This window comes from Limulus polyphemus, unplaced genomic scaffold (assembly GCF_000517525.1).
Source record: "Limulus polyphemus unplaced genomic scaffold, Limulus_polyphemus-2.1.2 Scaffold809, whole genome shotgun sequence".
NCBI classification, from domain to species: domain Eukaryota; kingdom Metazoa; phylum Arthropoda; class Merostomata; order Xiphosura; family Limulidae; genus Limulus; species Limulus polyphemus.
In genome coordinates, this window is record NW_013666419.1 from 344308 (window position 1) to 363184 (window position 18877).

General features: G+C 35.8%; 1 long non-coding RNA gene across 1 annotated transcript; it reads left to right on the forward strand.

Annotated features, from left to right (window-relative positions):
* Positions 1–773: 773 nt before the first annotated feature.
* LOC106460650 lies at positions 774–7437 on the forward strand. The gene is made up of 6 exons (XR_001290894.2): positions 774–1084; positions 3017–3235; positions 3749–3845; positions 5241–5437; positions 6554–6687; positions 6853–7437. It is a non-coding gene; the product is annotated as an uncharacterized LOC106460650 (long non-coding RNA).
* Positions 7438–18877: the final 11440 nt, after the last annotated feature.

Here is an 18877-nt window from a genome sequence, read left to right on the forward strand (position 1 = left end):
ATCATACAGTATTGTGTTTTGTCGAAGTAACACAAATCATATAACACTGTATGTTTTGTCGAAGTGACACAAATCATACAGTATTGTGTTTTGTCGAAGTAACACAAATAATCTAATATTGTATGTTTTATGGAAGTAACTGAACCCATATAATATTGTGTGTTTCGTTGGGGTAACATAAATCATCTAATATTGTGTGTTTTGAAGAATGAACACAAATTATCTAATATTGCATGTTTCTTCGCAGTACGTTGTATTGTTACACGTTTTACTAGTATTAAGCTCGATGATGTTCCTCATTACGCTATCGCTATGTGGATTGAAATGCCCTCTAGAAAAAAAGTGTTTCACAGTGTCAACAAACCCGCAAGGAAACTGAATAATCATTACCTTCCTGCGGCCATCAAGGGTGGTTAACTTTTCTTCTCCCCTTTCCCTCCTCCCATTCGACCTGTTTTCCCACAGTTTGCTGATTTCACGGTTCTCCCTCCCTCATGCCACCGAACACCTGTGGTTTCACTGGCCGCATCACAACCCAATGTGTAGCCTGCCGCACAGTGGAATGCAACATTCAAATAAATCTTAGTTACTAATCGCGAGAACGTTAATAGACGCATTATTTATTAAACAGTAAAGCGGAATTTTGTTTAGAATTTTTTATCTTTGGGGCGTTACAATCATAATACAGACGACGAACGTTTTTTAAAAAGAAGCTTAATTACTATGTGACATCTCATATATTCATACGCCGCGCACATTATAGACGGTAGGGACGTCGAGTTGCTGGTTAGTGTATGTGCGTAGTCGGTTGAGTGTGTGGGAATGTGTGTGTTTTTTTGTTACACTAACACCATTATCACGATTGCATAAAGCTATTGATAAACTGTGATTTTATTTTTATTAGCTGCGAAGATAATCTTTTGAAGTGCATAGTTTGATGAGGTTGTAATTTCTGATAGGCCTTCAGAGAGTGCATAGTCTTTGGTCGAGATTATAAATATAACAACGACCGTTACTGTATCACAGAGACATCTAGTTAGATAGACTGCAGTCGTACGTATTCATCGTTTTTATCACTGAATAGGTAAGGAAACGCACATTGTTTAAAATTCTATTTTAGTATGTAGGTAATAATATTTTATACAAAAGCCTTAATGGTAAAGTTGTTTTGTTGTTGATGATATGTCAGACCACAAATACAATCGAATAATTGCTAAGCCTAACTAAACCTGAAAAAAAAAATATTCGTGACAAGCTAGAGATTCATTCTGCTCCAGCGATGGGAATGAAACATATATAATTTTTCGCTTGCTTTTATGGATAATGTTATAAATTTCGTCTTTCTGTGAAACTTCTGTTTTCAAAATATAGTTTATACTGTAATCTTTCACGTAGTTAGGAATTTACCACCATATTTATTCTAGGTATTAACCCAAACATATTTTTATAGGTATTATGATAAAAAAAAGTACCTTGGTGTTGAAAGTGCGTAGTTTTTCACGCTCTCTTGTCATCCGTCGTTGTTGTAAGGAAATATCAGTTGATATCGAGAAGGTAACAGGTCTGCATTTTCCAGGTGGCTCAGTTTCAGCCGACCCTTATGTCAGAAACGGCTTTTGAGTCTGCCTGTTGTAGTGTCGTCTAAAACACTTTGCGGTATTTATTAGAAATGCGATAGTCTACAGGGTATGGTGTCATATAAAACAGGTAGTGGAATTTATTAGAAATGCGATGGTCTACAGGCTACTGACACTAGTGTCCTCTAAAACAGCTTGCAGTACTTGTTACAAAGCGATAGTCTACCGGCTGTAGTGTTGTCTAAAACAGTTGGTGGTAGTTATTATGTTATGTGTTGAAATCTGAGAGAGATTCTAAACCGTTAACATAACGTCCCCAGAACTTTTACATATAATTGGATTATTAATCAACTTAGCTTGAAATGAATTATTCACATGATCCTGAACTGTTATTGTTTTAAAATGATATTTAATGGATCGTTTATTATTATAATTACTTGTTTGAAATGTCATATTGTGATGCTAAAGAAACGTAGGATAAATAACAAAACCAGAAACCCCGAAACTCGAAGTTACGAACGCTTTCGTAAAGTAGACCATCCTTATTTAGGGTTATACCGCGGCTGGGCAACAGTAACTCAAGTTATGTCTAGCCAAGTATTCTTCCTTTTCCTCTAAGGTTCTCAAATTGAAACTATTATTCTATTCATCTATGAATTATCTTTGTTTACTCTTCTAAATAATGATGAAAGATCTTCTATCTATGATAAATGGCTTAAAAAAATTAAGTAAAGTAGATTCGTAGTTCGTCTTCCAAACAGAGCGCCTAGCAACTGGTAAAATCATAATGTATATATCACAGTTATCTTCCAAACAGAGCGCCTAGCAACTGATAAAATCATAATGTATATATCACAGTTATCTTCCAAACAGAGCGCCCAGCAACTGGTAAAATCATAATGTATATGTCACAGTTATCTTCCAAACAGAGCGCCCAGCAACTGGTAAAATCATAATGTATATGTCACAGTTATCTTCCAAACAGAGCGCCTAGCAACTGGTAAAATCATAATGTATATATCACAGTTATCTTCCAAACAGAGCGCACAGCAACTGGTAAAATCATAATGTATATATCACAGTTATCTTCCAAACAGAGTGCCTAGCAACTGGTAAAATCATAATGTATATATCACAGTTATCTTCCAAACAGAGCGTCTAGCAATTGGTAAAATCATAATGTATATATCACAGTTATCTTACAAACAGAGCGTCTAGCAATTGGTAAAATCATGATGTATATATCACAGTTATCTTCCAAATAGAGCGCCTAGCAACTGGTAAAATCATAATGTATATATCACAGTTATCTTACAAACAGAGCGTCTAGCAACTGGTAAAATCATAATGTATATATCACAGTTATCTTACAAACAGAGCGTCGAGCAACCTGTAAAATCATAATGTTAAAGTTCGATTTTTTTTTCTTCTGTTATCAGAAGATGAACATTCCGTCAAATCCAGTTCCTGATGAGAAGCAACTTTTTTTGTCCAACCGCCGGAGGACCTCCAAGGCCACCAGGACTTACAGAGAACTGGTGAAAAAGAAGATTCTGAAACAGGAGAGGCGAGTTCATTTAAAGTTGCAGAAAAGCCACGAATATCGCAGACTTAGGTCCATGGTCCCCAGCATTGCCAAGAAAGCTCACGTCCCCAAGGTCAGTTAGTACATACACTGTAATCCTTATAATTATTGACTTCAAAAGATTTCTGGAAAGCGCCCCTAGCACTGTAAATAAAGATTGGGCGGTTGGATGAATATTGAGTGATACACTACAGAAATTTCCAGTTAGAACATTTACTATAAAAATTTCCAGGTGGATCTTTCTTTTCCTTTTATTATTATTAATATTTTTTTACTAGCCTACTGAAAATAACTTTCATAACTCCAGTTGTGACAAGATAAAATATATAGATCCGTTGGTTGGAAGAAGTTTTGTAATGATACGTGAGTCACGTAAATAAACGATAAGACAGAACAGTATTAGAGGAAAGGATTATTTTTTAGTCGCATTCTTGGCTAAGTTGCTTGGTTTTGATAAAGTATTACATTCTATTGGTATCTGTGTGGCATAACCTATAAGGCAGAAATATATGTGAATGTAGTAATATCGTAGAAATGTTACACGTACAGTTCTCACTGTACTTAGTTTATCGTTGTTATTATTCAGGTTACTGTAATAGAAGAGGCCATTCGATATATTGACCACTTGCACAACGCTCTTCTGACGAGATTAAGAACACGGGGTCTACCTTTATGCCTTCAAGGTAATTTCTTTCTTGATACATTTCAATCAAATGTCTTTGTTCCTTTCAACTGGAAGATAAAATAATAATTTTTCACTAGTCTAGACTGTTAAAATTTTATCGTGTTTGCTTTAACGGATAAGTTACTAATCATTATAAATTCCGCCAGCACGTATCACGTAACTTTTAAATGCAGGCTGGTTGCAACTGTATTTGACTAAGTACTATTAAATGCCCTGAAATTTTGCTGACATCAAAGCATTAAGGCATGTTTGGTAGACATAACAACGGACATTAATTAGTTGCGCCTTAAAGGATAGTTGTAAAAGGGCATGTTTGGTAGGCATAGCAACAGACATTAATTGGTTGCGTCGCGAAAGATGGTTATCAAGGCGGTAGTGTATAATTGGAAGGCGTGAAGTAGATATATGATAGAGCTTTTAGATTCCCTTCCTAATGGCAATTGTTCATGACTTCCGTATCACATTACGAGTCATTCGTATAAAAAAGAGGTCTTGAAAAAGAGAGCCGTTAACTTCATGTTAACACGGCCCAAACTTTTTTTTATTTGAACTTAGTAGACGGAGCAGAACAAAAGCATTTTTATTCTCCTTCCATTTTTTCCATCAGCTGATCGTAAAGAACTACGTTATCTCTGTAAGTGTTAATTGACGCTATTCTGGATTGAGTTTTCGTCTTCTTAACATATTTATAAAATATATACAGACTGTTAAATACGGGACAGATGATCGGAGCCAGAATCTAACAGAACAACACCTTCATTATTCTAACGGCTGTCCATACATCTTTAACAGGCTATCAGTCTGGCAGTAGCAGCTTGCGGTGAAGATTTAGCCATTCCCGTGGGAAAGCCTTTAGTTCAAAACCCGAACCCCCACCCTCGGGTCCAACAGTCAGCTGCGACATCACACAGTAACTCGCTTGCTGACACGTGCTTGTTATAAGAGATGCAGATGCTTCGAAGTGAGATGACAAAAGTCAGCCCTTGAAAATGACCGACCAACTCCCGTTTGACCCTTCTGAAATATTAGTTATGTTCGTGTCCTCTGTTGGCCTGGCATGAGAAACTAGAACTGGATGGGTCGGATCTGAAATCATGTTCTACGAAAGCGCCAAGATTATTTTTATCATCAATTCCAGTCACGTGCGTTATCATTGAAAATTACACACGGCACGTGACTTCCTGTTAAAAGGCTGTAATTGATTATGTCCAGCGTGACATTTCTTTTACTACCGTTTAGTGTGTCTTAACAAGAACTTTTTGTATGTACAAGCTGACAAAAAAAAAGTTTCAAATACTTGTAACATTTTCGTTATTTATAGGCAGATGTCGTTGACTATTGTTATTCGAGACTCGGTGTGTTCATTACAATTTCTTTTTTCTTTTCTTTTTAGGCATGAACATCGATATAAACAGTTTTGATCATTCCCAAATTCAAGAACTTGTACATAATCTTATGTTAAACTCTAACACTCCCTCTACCGGACATCCTGCAAGCTTGTCTGGAAATGTTTGTGAAAGAACAAGACTTGTACCATCGTATTTACTTCGGAAAGGGAAAAAATTGCAGTCTTTGAGCGCTAGTCTTTAAGTAAGTGTTTTCTATTCCTTAAACCAGTTCTTTGAGGATTTTTTTTCTATTGTGGCATCTAGTAAAGTCTTAATGTGATTGTTTATAAATATTTTCCTCTTCTTCCATCATAATACTTATATAGTTTCTTACGTTATTTGTTTTCTTAGTGCAGAGCTACACAATGGGCTAAGTGCACTCTGTCTACCACGAGGAATGGAACCCCGGATTTTAGCGTTTGTAAGAGCGTTTAAAAATGATTAAGAGAGGAATGGTTCAGTTTCACGATAAAAATGGAAATAAAATGTTTGAAGGCTGTTTTGCTTCAAGAAAAATGAACACTTATAGCCTTAGCACAATATTGTTTGTATGAATATAGTAAATTAGTAATTAAACACAATATTGTTTGTATGAATATAGTAAATTAGTAATTAAACACAATATTGTTTTGTGTGAATATAGTAAATTAGTAATTAAACACAATATTGTTTTGTGTGAATATAGCAAACGAGTAATTAAACACAATATTGTTTTGTGTGAATATAGTAAACGAGTAATTAAACACAATATCGTTTTGTGTGAATCTGGTAAACTAGTAATTAAACACAATATTGTTTTGTGTTAATGTGGTAAACTAGTAATTACGCACAATATTGTTTTGTGTGAATGTGGTAAACTACTAATTAAGCACAATATTGTTTTGTGTGAATGTGGTAAACTAGTAATTAAGCACAATATTGTTTTGTGTGAATATAGTAAATTAGTAATTAAGCACAATTTTGTTTTGTGTGAATATAGTAAATTAGTAATTAAGCACAATATTGTTTTGTGTGAATATGGTAAACTAGTAATTAAGCACAATATTGTTTTGTGTGAATATGGTAAACTAATAATTAAACACATTACTTTTCTTTAGAAAAGAGCTCAAGTTTGGCCGGGTTTTTACAACTACATGTTCTAGTAAGGTGTTGCTCAGTGATAAATCTGAGAGCTTATAACGCTAAAAATTGGGTTTCGATACCGCGGTGGGTCACAGCACAAAAAGCCCATTACGTAGCTTTGTGATTTACAACAAACAAACAAATAAAATCAAGATAAGAGTACTGGATACTGAACTATGTATTTCGCCTTCCGCAGGATCAGAGTTAAGAGAACAAAATGGCTGGCCAGGTTCGTCGCTTCCATCTTCTTTCTTTTTCCAATGTTGGTCACTTTTTTTTCTTCTCTGGCTAAACTGGATCACTTGGGAAGAAGACTGATTTCTTTAATGGGTAAGTCACTAAGCATCTTAAACTGTCTTGTTCGCCACGTTAACAAGACAATAACTTTATTTTAACCTTTAGCTGTACCTTAGTTTGGGTATTAAATTCATGTGAATAATTCGCACGCTAGTAGATCTCGTGCATACTGATTTTTTATTTTTTTTATTTTTTCAGTTGGCTCTTTGCTGATCTGAAGAGTGACAGTGTCTGCTACTCGGTCTTTCAAACGAAGATCTCATAGACTGTGATCTGAACGTTCAAGGCACTAATAAGGAAACACGTCACGCTAGTGGTCACGTGACTAATCTCCTGAACAATGGCTTCTGTATTAATCCAGACGTATTGCGGCTATAGCACATGTGAAACTTTGACTTGGTTCTTCAACTGTATCTATTCGCTCGTGGAAGCGACAAGAGGAACGTGCAATTATGCGTACAAAACATAAATATAGATGCGTCTATATGAATTATATATATATATATAGATAGATAGATAGATAGAAAGAAGTTTTTGTACAAACGGTGTATACTGTGGTCTAGACGTGGTTGTATGTACGTGTGTGTGGTTTGTGATGCAGAACGAAGCTACAGTAACTTGGTAGTCGGGTGATATTAACGCTAATTATTATACTTATCATCGCTTACAGAGATAATTATATGTAACTATGTAACATACTACTTAGACTCATGTAGGTCTCTCATCAAGAGATTCGATTTATCGGTTATCAATAAAAGGTTATCCAAGTCCTTTTTCATGTCACCGTTCTGCCATCTATCTTTATCTTTGTGTACTAGAAAACTTACATTAACACCAACAATAATGGTCAACTTTTTGTTTTTGTTTTTAACACTTACATAGCATTTGTTTGTGCGTTTTGTAACAGCAGTAAAGCCACCTGCAGCAGATCGAAGCTTTCATTAAAACTATGTTAATTTCAGGGAATTTTTGAATGAACACGTTTAAACACGTAGCAACATTTTGTAAATCAATTAAAGGATGTAAGATTTTGTTTAATACTTGTAGTGGCTTTTGTTAAACCAAACTCCCTCAAACGTTACAAGTAAAAATGTCGGTCGGGTTTGTTTTCGTCGTGTGTTGAAGTGAGAAACTCGTATTAAAACAAAACTATAGATGGAAGTATTAATACAGTAAGATTACTTTTTGTATCTATCGAATCTTTACCATATATATCGGTACCTTTTTATATGGTTATTCATTTTAAAGTTATACTTTTGTCTTAAAACTTCAGGTGGTCGGCACTGTAAGTAGCAATTTTCAGATTGTTTGAGAATAAATAGCATTCATCAGAGGGAAACACAATAGACGAGTCCATCCGCCCGGTGGGTGACAATCTTTAGTCATAGACGAGTCCATCCACCCGGTGGGTGACAGCTTAAAATTAGCATGGTGGGTTTTCAATGGAAAGTGGGTGTGGCTTACAAGATGGAAGGCCAACCAAGATACAACTCCCTACTGTCGAGTGTTTGTTATCAGCCTCACAGTTGACATGTGGTTGCTGAATGTGTGTATGACTCTGCCACTAACACCGTGTTCAGCAACAGAATGTGACTGGCACATCTGTTCCGAACTGTCACAGCGGTTATAGAACGTATTCTTTTTCATAGTGGAATAGTTTAATTGTGAAATAATAGCGGAGAAAGAGACGACAACGTCTCATCAAAAAATGGTAAGAAATCAACGGCTTTTTTGACATCCGAGACTTCCCGGTTAATATAAACAGTATCGTCATACGTTGCCAACAATGTAATAACAAAGTTTTTGCATGAGCTACAAACAGAGGGACTTTTGTTTTCTTTTTTCTTTCTTTATTTTTTGTAAAATAGGCTAAGTTCATGTAAAAAAAGTCCTTAAGGTAGCACTGACCCTTAAAAGAGCGCCCCCAACATTTCAAAAATCACATTTTTTTTTCCAAATTTAGCCTAAATCGAAAGTTTAACGTCTTTTTCTACATAAATAAATTATTTTTTTCATTAAAATATTTACCAATTAATCTGTAGTAAGTGATTAAAAACAAAGTTTTGTTTGCTTTCATTCCGTTTCCACTTCGCCATCAAAGCCAATATCAGCATAATATGTAGCACACTTTTAAAATTCAAAAATCTTTACCAATTGTCTTGTCATGAGTCTAATTACCACTAATGAAGGGATTAAAATTAATTGCCCATAGCTCATTAACGTTGCAGAAAATGTTCACAATTTTTATCTCAAGATATGAGGATGTTCACAAAGAGCATGTGTATCAATTTTCACGTTTTTATCATTCCTATGTAAAGCTGTGGTGTTAAAACAGTTTATGGTATGTATTTCTTTATCCCTGCCACATTAATTACACATATGACATACATGACTGAAAGTGTACTTTTAGAGATTACGATATCATACATTTGTTTTGTGCTCAACTTGAAGGTTATAACAAGTGTTTAACAGTTTCCTCAGTGTGTAAATTTACCAAGTTTTAAAGTTCAGTGCTACGTTAACTACATTTTAGAATTATCTGTCTGGACCGGACTTTTGATTAGTGTGAATCCAAAGGTCCAGTGATTCTCGTCTCGTTGCCACAGAATCCGCAGTCTGAAGACGTAGATGTGTCACAAGAAATACGCTCAAATCCCTCAATTTGATCACAGTAGCCCAAGATTTGGTGGTGGGTGTTTCTTCCCATCTAGTGTTATCTGTTCAAGGCTAGTGAATGTTAACGCAAATAAGCCTTGTATAGCTTTGGCTAACTATCTGGATCGAGTCTATATATGAATGTTAAAATATTCACTTGAAAATACTAGTAATCTTAAAGTTATGTCGGCACAACAATTTGATGGCTCTGCGGTAAAAGCTTATAACACTATCATTCAGAGTGTCATCCATGTGGTGGACACAGCAGAGATAACCCATTGTGCTCAAAATGAAACGAAAGTGTCGCGTACTTTTTATTAATGCTATACAAGACATGTTTAAAATTGTAGAAACTCTGACGTATTCAGCATTAGTTGCTTCAAAACAAAAACTAATCATGTTTACGTGGTTTTTACAGTACCCCTAGTTATTCTATCATTTGGAAAGAACAATGGTCAGTGACATTTTGTAAAAGTCGTTAATGTAGACGACAATCGAACCTTGAACATACAAGGACAGCCGGGACAATGAGTCACGATAATCTAGATTTGACAAAACAAAACTAAAACCAGCGACTTACTTATCTTGATTACCAAACTGTCTTTATCAATTGAGATCTTTTAAAGTATTTAGTAGAACTAATTTTTTTTTTTTTTGTATTTCTTGGACGTTTTAGCGGATTTTATACGAACTATTGCTTCATCACTAGGAGTTTAAGGCCGACTGGTGCCAGGTGCTAGAATTAATCTGAATATTTTATCTTTTAATCTGAGCTTGTACTTTAACGAACTGTTTAGTTTCTGTTAATAAATTCCGTTAACCGAAAGTGAAATCTCTTTCTCCAAACTCTGGCTGTTAAATCAACACAGCTGAGATTGGAATAAACTTTAGACTTCTTTCTTCAACAAACCAGTGCTATTAAACAGGCAGATCAGTAATCACAACAAACCAGTGCTATTAAACAGGCAGATCAGTAATCACAACAAAAAATAAAAATGCGTTCACTGAAATCTTTGTGTTCGTACTCTAGATAAATTTCATTACTATAAAAACATTTGACGCGATACATTTTTATTGTATCACTGTTTACATTAATAACTAATTGTTTACTGTTGTGCAGTAATAGTAATTTTTACTATTGTGTGCTATAATAGAGCTATCAAATAAGGCTTAGTGATACTTGTAACCGAAGAAACATTAACTTTTAGGTTAAGTTTTTCGTCATGCCAAGGTTTTATTAGGCATTTCAGACGTCAGAATGCCCCCCCCCCTACCCGTCGTGGCTCAGAGGCAATTCTCGAGGCTTATAACTCTAAAACCCGGGTGTCGATATCCGTGTTGGGCACAGTACAGATTGTGCTTTGTGTAGCTTTGCGCTTAACTACAAACAGACTCTTTCGTCACTTTGTCGTATTGCTCACACCAGCCCTGGATCTGGAAATGTGTTAATTTGGAGTTGGAAAGCACGGAACTGCAAGAAATGGAGTCACTAGTCCCCCCCCCCCTCTACTGACAACTGTCTTTTATTTTAGTTTTTCAGTCAAAAAGTCACTCGTTCCAAAACGAAACTTACCAGTGAGTCAACCCCATCAAGTATTATAGATACGCACTCTCAGAGTGAATTCTGGGTACAACCACTATCTCACTTATATTCGCAATCATTCTCAGCTTTGGAAACTACATTTTCAGTTTCATTTGTTTGGCTTTCGACTCAATGTCACCTTGCTAAAAGAAAAAGTCTTGCGAGTCGAATTTATTGTGCATTTCTTCGTGAGAAAATCCAAGCAAATTAAAATCTGGGCGTTACCTTCTTATTGAAATCATTCACGTATGAAAGATTATCCAGGTGTGTTGCAGAAAGGGGATGAGGGGGAGGGTGAAGGGAACTCGTTCGTTCCTTTGCTGTACGTCATGTATTATCCAGCCGTTCTCACAGTGCAGTAGCAAGCACGTGAGTGTGTGGTAGAACCGAGATGCTTCTTCCACCTATGATTAGAATAATATGCCAGATGTCTCCTGCCGGACCACGAGGCAGTGATTCCCACAGAGTCGCCGACCAAGAAGTTAGGACAGCCGACTCGGAACGTGGGAACGTGCGCCATATGGTCAGGGAGCCTTCGGTTGAGGAATGCGAGTGTTCGCTGTCCTCCGAGGCGTCTTCCCTGGGGCGACAGAAATCTCTGGAACGGCTGGCACGTCTACTGGATTACAAGACTCGGACGTGGGCACAATACTGATCACGTGATCACGGCCACCTGGCAGGGTTTAAGTCGTACTGTATCTTCAATCATAGCGGTTGTCGCTGTAACTTCCAGAATGCATGAGCAAACAGCTGCATGTTTTAATTTCGGTCATTCAGCTTTCTGTCAGGAACAACAAGTCTTGGAAAAATAAGGAACAAACAGAAGGAGATAACAGCTACTGGAAAGATAACCAGGAAAAAACAAAAAGGGATAATAGATACTGGAAAGATAACCAGGAACAAACTAAAGATGATATCAAATCCTGGAAAGATAACCAAGAACAAATCAGAGGAGATAATAAGTGCTGTAAAGATAATCAGAATAACTATTATTTACCAGTTTTAAGTCTGGGTCATGGCTTAACTGCTAATTACCGGTGAATGTCTAGCGAGTTTGGGTCATGGCTCAACTGTTTATTACCGGTGTAAGTTTGGGCTTTGGTTTAAATAATCACATTTATCTCTAGAATAACATTTTCTTGTAGAATTACCAGATTATTCTCAAAAATAAACAAATAGGTAAAAAAACGCAATAGTAACAAACACAAGGGTAAAAAACACAGCTGCAGTTTGTTACCCGCGTATCTTTTCTTATAGTTAAGCAGTTTGTTACCCGCGTATCTTATCTTATAGTTAAGCAGTTTGTTATCCACGTATCTTATCTTATAGTTAAGCAGTTTGTTACCCGCGTATCTTTTCTTATAGTTAAGCAGTTTGTTATCCTTGTATTTGTTGCCCATTCGTTTCTTGATAAGATACGTGGGTAACAAACTGCTTAAGTATAAGATAAGATACGCGGGTAACAAACTGCTTAACTATAAGATAAGATACGTGGGTAACAAACAGCTTAACTATAAGATAAGATACGTGGGTAACAAACTGCTTAACTTCTTTATTTTGAGAGATTTCCTTGATGACGGCATAACTTGAAAGTAAGGTACAAATAATTATCATCGGTCTAGAAACTCGTTTGTTATCGAAAACAATAATTAAAAAGTAAAGACTGCATTTTGTTTTTATTAAGTTTTATTTCTATAATGTTTTAGGCTCATATCGTGGAAACTTATTTTGGAGTTACAGACCGAAGTTATTCCTTTCATTTTAAGTTTTCTTTCTGTGGAAACTTATTTTGGAGTTACAGACCGAAGTTATTCCTTTTATTTTAAGTTTTCTTTCTGTTTTATGTTGTGTTTATTTATGCGGTTTTTGTTTTATGTTATGATATTGAGTTTTGTTTTTATCTTTATTTTATTAGTTGTTTGTAATCTTATAAGATATGTTGCAGATAATACGGGTTGATTGAATTCCGCTAGAAGGCATATTGACTTTGAATAAACTTTCCTTTTATTTTGAATTTCCTTCATGAATTCAAGTACTAAAGGTATCTTGTCGTTAACATTGTTATTATTTCTGATGTAACGAGAGTTTACTACTGCCACCTTGTGGCACGCGGAAGTCTAGAAAGAAAGAAAAGATGGCATTTAGCCAAACATAAAAGTTTCACGTGTACATTTTCAAACGTTAATCACGAAAAATTGGATGAAAAAAAGTATAAAGAAAAGTTGACTGATTAAAGGTGTCTGACTAAATTCTGACACAACAGATGCGAGGCGAATATCCAGTACTGGACAGTTGTACATACCCGTTAACTCTTTATTCCCGAGAAAAATGAGGTCACCAAGACTTATTATCGTCATGTAAAGTGTAAACGACTGTAAGAATGAATGAACATGTGCGGAAGTTGATCAAAGTTGCCACGTACAGAAGTAAAAACTTCAGCTGCCAGATGGTAGGCTGTTTAACATGGCCTAAATAGTAATAAAACTACATCAAGGTGAATTAAGTATAACTGCTGATTAGTATGGTGTATTTATTGGGACTTCCGTAAACAGTAACATTCAAATCAGTCAGAGGTCGCCACCCAAATCATAGCCGTGTTGATTGCTTGTTTTTGAAGTGAAGCAAAAAGCTACACAATGGGCTATCTGTGCTCTGCCCACCACGAATATGGAAACCCGGTTTCTAGCGTTGTAAATCAGCATACATGCCACTGTGAGGCTCTTGTTGGTGTATTTAGTGTTCATATAAACGAATTGATAGCTTCCGCCAATAATAACGATAATGTTGAATTCTCAAGGAATTAAATTAATGGCAATAATAAAAAAATCAATTAACATCAACAATAGTGAATGGGAATATATTCATAATACTCGATTTACTAATTTCTTTCAATCAGTAATTTGCAACAAAGTATTTCATAGCGTTACATTGGTTGTCGAGATGAAAAATCATAAATATAGTTATTAACAAATTACTGGTGCAAATGTATATTAGAATAAAGATACCTATTTGATAATCAACCTTCATAAAACTACGTTTTTTTGTGTTTATTTTACAAAAAAATGGCAAGCCGGACTTATGAAGTTAACCATAAATAGAAGATTTGTGTGGGACTGAAGATGCTGGACTCATAGGGTGACCAGATTTACAAACTAAAAAACCGGAACAGCCCACCACTTGCTCCTAATTTCAAAATCGTTATTACAAATTTGAAATAACTTATCTTTTATCTAATTTACTTTAAATTTATCGAACTGTTCCACAATATTCCCAAATATATCAATATCGGCCTTTTTTTTTTTGAAATAATCTCAACTTTTTTTTTCTGGTGATAGACAAAAGAAATGAGTTTGTTTGTTTGTTTGTTTGTTTTGAATTTCGCGCAAAGCTACACGAGGGCTATCTGCGCTGGCCGTCCCTAATTTAGCAGTGTAAGACTAGAGGGAAGGCAGCTAGTCATCACCACCCACCGCCAACTCTTGGGCAACTCTTTTACCAACGAATAGTGGGATTGACCGTCACATTATAACGCCCACACGGCTGAAAGGGCGAAAAGAAATGAGCAAAAATAGTCAAATTATACAACCACGAAATCTTTAATTATTCACTTTATCCAATTCATCTTAAAATAGGTTACTTCATACCTGGATTTATTGTGAATAATTAACAGAACGTAGAATTGTAAAGTGTGTTTTGGCCATGAGCACTGTTTTAAGTGCCTCCACATTCAGATCTGGGTTTCTCACCAATCATAGACGGAACTTTCGAGAATTTGGCAGGAGAGTACTTGGTACAACAATGATCAAGTCAAATAAGTCTATTACAATCGTGATTCCATGTGCCTGACAGTTTGATGTCTTTATTATAAAATCGAGACGTTTTGTACACCCCGAGAACTTTTTCGGGACACTAGGACAAACTACCAAAAAAGTTAGTGTCCCGGCAAAACCGGGACGTCTGGTCACCCTATAGAATCGAGAAGTTCACCATAAAAAAGTTGTTTTGGAGTAGAGATGCTGAACTCGGAAAGCTTGTTATAGCTTAAAGCTGTTCGGGAGTAAAGATGCTGGACTCGGGAAGTTTATCATAGCTTAAAGCTGCTTGGGAGTGGAGATACTGGACTCGGGAACTTTATCATAGTGTTGCGTATCTGGTCGTTTGTTAATTTCCGGTATAAATTGTTTCCGAGAAACTTCAGCGATACAATTCCTTTCTTAATTAAAACTAGTTTATTCTTTCTCGATACAACTTTGCAATACACAGAATTTCCACAGTCATTTAAACTTGACTACTTTTATGAACACACACTATAAATCACAGTGATTCCCACACTTTACTTACGGCTTGACTCTGTTATCTCTATCTATCTGCAATTATTTCTCCGCTTTATTTGCTGGGCTTATATACTACAAGAGAGGGCGCCTGGAACAGACTAGAGTTGCTTGGAAAAGTCATGATCCTTCTAGAAACTCCAGCGTCGCGTGACTTCCGCTGTCGTAACAATAGCTTAAAGCTGTTTGGGAGTAGAGATGCTGGACTGAGAAAGCTCGTTAAACCCAAAAGATGTATATGAGTAGAGATACTGAAGTTTGGAAGTATATCATAGCTTAATGCTTTTTGGGAGTAGAATGCTGGATTTAGAAAGTTCAACACAGTGGAAAGATATTTGGAAGTTAAGAATATGCTAGACTTTGGAATTTTCATTTATAGAAAACTAAAAATAATAATTTGTTAGTTTAATGAACTTTATATAATTAAATGCAGTTATATCGACTGTATTTAAGTTTGAATCTCACCTTGCCCTTCTTATTATTGTTACTACAGCGGAAGTCACGTGACGCTAGTAACACGTCGTGATATTCTAGAAGGATCATGTCTGTTCGTGGCAACTCTAGTATTCTCTACGCGCCCTCTATTTTTTTTATATATATAAGCCGGCAAATGAAGTGACGGTATAATAGATAATAGCAGACAGAGAGATTGAAGATATAGACGGACAATTGAGTCAAGTGCGGTAGTCAGTAAAGTGCGTGAATCGTTCTTTGTGAATTATAGCGTGTGTTTAAGTTAAAGTAACTGTGGAAATTAAGTGTATTGCAAAATTGAGTTAAGAAAGAATAAACTAGTTTTATTTAAGAAAGGACTTGTATCGCTGAAGTTTATCGGAAAGAATTTCTACGGAAAATCAACAAACGAATACAGAGACGTAACATTATCATTATTTTACCTGCTTAGCTTTGTGTAGGCCTGGCGTTGTGTTTTTTTCCGGTTAGTGCTGTATAAGTCTAACACTGAGTTTTACTCGGTTAACATTTTTGTAGGCCTAAGAATGAGAATAGCATTTAGTGAGGATTTCTTGAAGTCGGTGGTTCAAGTTGATTCCTTTGCCTTTTTCTTTCCTCCTTAGAAATGAACAAAAAGAAAAGTGACCGGGATGTCTGGCCACCCTATAGAATCGGGAAGTGTAGGCCTAGCGTAGTGTTTTATCCGGTTAGCTATGTGTAGGCCTAACGTTGTGTTTTTTTTCCGGTTAGCGCTGTATAAGTCTAACACTGAGTTTTACTCAGTTAACATTTTTGTAGGCCTAAGAATGAGAATAGGATTTAGTGAGGATTTCTTGAAGTTGGTGGTTCAAGTTGATTCCTTTGCCTTTTTCTTTCTTCCTTAGAAATGAACAAAAAGAAAAGTGACCGGGATTTCTGGCCACCCTATAGAATCGGGAAGTGTAGGCCTAGCGTTGTGTTTTATCCGGTTAGCTATGTGTAGGCCTAACGTTGTGTTTTTTTTCCGGTTAGCGATGTATAAGTCTAACACTGAGTTTTACTCAGTTAACATTTTTGTAGGCCTAAGAATGAGAATAGGATTTAGTGAGGATTTCTTGAAGTCGGTGGTTCAAGTTGATTTCTTTGCCCCTTTTTTTTCCTTCATAGAAACAAACAAAATCAAAAGTGATTTTTCAAAAGATAGTTTTTAGAGAAACATCTTTTACCATCTAGCTCATTGTGGAATATCACAACAATGCACTGTCGTGGTATGACTAAGTTCATGGTGGATGGTTGAATAACACTGTGACTAAAGTCACGATATGACTAAGTTCATGGAATAATGACACTACGGCTACACAGACGCTGAATGACAAACTTCACGGTGAAATGACATTAAGAACACTTCGTCACTCAATATCACGTTCTTTATATGAACCCAACACATTTATTAAGATTTCCTTATTTTGGAAAGATTTGTTGCTACCTAGATTTACTCTAATTTTGGGTTTGCACTTACGCGTGTTTCTAAAACAACACCCACTCCTGTTGTGGATTGATCTCAACAGGTCAGATACAGGTTCAATGGCAAGGAAACTAATGAATGTTCCATAATAAAGTTGATTCTTCCTCCACCGTCTACACCCACTAATAATAATAAAAAAAAAGCTGCCAGGAATATGCAAGGGCGCGTGCTTTTAGACGAACAGGAAGTTTCAATGTCATTTGTGAATTCCATTCTCTTAAACAAACAACTAAATTACCGAACCATTCAACGTCCAAAGATAAAAAACACAGGTACTGGTATTAGTGGACATCTTGACACCTGCTGGGGTGTTGGCAAAGCTCAGTGAACTGTGGCTTCGTACGTTTTGACAGGGCGGTGAGAATGGTCCTAATTTCGGGTAGCTATGAGTTTATTTTGTTTAACTTTCTGCTCTAAAGTTACATTGTTACTATCGTTTTTGTACTCAACGTGAATTGTTATTTTGATCGTATACGTCAGACGTTTGAGTTCCATCAGGTCCGACTGATCCAACTAAACAGCCTTTATAATGCTATGAGCATGGATTATAAAATTACTGAATAAGGCTTTGTGGTGACGAGATTACCTGTATTTAGGAAGTAGTCGTTACAACTGAGACATAGCATAGCACAGAGCTTTACTTGTTACCTGGCCTATGGTAACAAGATTAACTGTATATATAGGAAGTAGTCATTAGAACTGAGACATATCATAGCACAGAGGTTTAGTTGTTGCCTGGTCTCTGGTAACAAGATTAACTGTATATATAGGAAGTAGTCATTAGAACTGAGACATATCATAGCACAGAGCTTTACTTGTTACCTGGCCTATGGTAACAAGATTAACTGTATATATAGGAAGTAGTCATTAGAACTGAGAGATATCATAGCACAGAGCTTTACTTGTTACCTGGCCTATGGTAATAAGATCAACTGTATATATAGGAAGTAGTCATTAGAACTGAGACATATCATAGCACAGAGCTTTAGTTGTTGTCTGGTCTCTGGTAACAAGATTAAGCTAGTTATTCAGTATAGTAATAACTCGTTAGAACTCAGCCAAGTCTTAATTTAGAGTTATATGACGTTGTTGAGTAAAGTTTGTGATAATCAGATTTAGCTAGTAACCGGATTTGTTGGATATTTTATAGTTCATGGTATCACGACCGAAAATTAATCTGATTTGTGTGACATGTTCTAATCCATAGTGTTATGACCATAAAGTAATCTGATTTGTGTGACATGTTCTAATCCATAATGTTCCAGACCAAGAACAATTTGATTTGTGTTATGTTGTAGTTCATAACGTTACTGACGAAACTACCTGATTTGTTTTATGTTGTAGTTCCTAACGTTATTTTACAAAACCAATATGATTTGTGTTTTATGTTCTAGTTCCTTACGTTACTTTACAAGAACAATATAATTTGTGTTTTGTGTTCTAGTTCATAACGTTACTTTACAAGAACAATATAATTTGTGTTTTGTGTTCTAGTTCCTTACGTTACTTTACAAGAACAATATAATTTGTGTTTTGTGTTCTAGTTCATAACGTTACTTTACAAGAACAATATAATTTGTGTTTTGTGTTCTAGTTCCTTACGTTACTTTACAAGAACAATATGATTTGTGCTTTATGTTCTAGTTCCTTGCGTTACTTTACAAGAACAATATGATTTGTGTTTTATGTTCTAGTTCC